At 47.3% G+C, this 1,027-nt stretch overlaps 1 non-coding gene across 1 annotated transcript; it reads right to left on the reverse strand.

Moving 5' to 3' along the window:
- Positions 1-306: 306 nt before the first annotated feature.
- TRNAG-GCC lies at positions 307-378 on the reverse strand. The gene has a single exon. It is a non-coding gene; the product is annotated as a tRNA-Gly (tRNA).
- Positions 379-1,027: the final 649 nt, after the last annotated feature.

The following is a 1,027-nucleotide window of genomic DNA, read 5'->3' on the forward strand; positions in this document are numbered from 1 at the left end:
GGGGTGACATGTGCATTTCGAAATATTTCCATCATTTGTTCTCGGTGGTGCTCTGAAGTTAAAAGAAGACCTAAGATCTAAATTTGGGCAGGGACTTTGCACATTCAGTCTTTCTTCTCCCTTACGTGATAGGGCTCTAAAGCCAAGTGCTTGCTTCAGTTACAGCCCTGAATTGAATGGGGTGGGTTCGGTTCATTCGAAACTATTCTTTAAATCTGACTTTAGGCAAGGGGCTGCTTGCTGCTCGCCCCTATTTCTAAGGGGGCTTATGCACTCTACTCGTTACCACTAAACGACGAAGCCTTGAGCGGAAGGAGGGACTTGAACCCTCAACCTCAGCCTTGGCAAGGCTATGCTCTACCATTAAGCTATTTTCGCCAGCTACGGTAGTGGCCCGTAAGAGCCGCACGTGCGAGTTCCCCCGCATACGGCATGTAAACGAAAGAGCTCCTGCCAGAAATAGCTAATGAAGACCGGGTCCCCTGTCACTGATAATTGAGTGTGGCATTCCATGCAGTCAACCAATCTATAGTTGATAGTCAAGGTCGTGTAATTAATACCTGGGCGGATATTATTAACCGTGCAAATCTTGGTATGGAAGTTATGCATGAACGTAATGCTCACAACTTCCCTCTAGACCTAGCTGTTGTTGAAGTTCCATCTATCAATGGACCATTTCCTCCGGCACGGAAGTGGAACGGGCGAAATTACGTGAGAGAAAGAACCTCTTGGTGGAGTCCCCCCGAATCGAGGACTGAATAGCACAACTGTCTATTCGGGACGGGGCAGGCAGCCCACATACATGAAGAGAAGAAGAGAGGGGGGTTCCTTGATATTAAGGCGTCTACCATAAGAAAGTTGCTCATATCTCTAAGGGGGCTTATGTACTCCACGACTTTCTTATGTTATGGGGTCTCGAAGATTGAATTTAGCTGCTAACCCTAGTAAGCAAGTGAAAAAGCCCTTTCTCCTTTCTCTAATAAGAAGGTCCGCTTTGAAGCTTCAATCGGACCGGGCGACAGACGAG

The sequence above is a fragment of the Benincasa hispida genome, chromosome 4 (genome assembly GCF_009727055.1).
Source record: "Benincasa hispida cultivar B227 chromosome 4, ASM972705v1, whole genome shotgun sequence".
Taxonomy (NCBI): domain Eukaryota; kingdom Viridiplantae; phylum Streptophyta; class Magnoliopsida; order Cucurbitales; family Cucurbitaceae; genus Benincasa; species Benincasa hispida.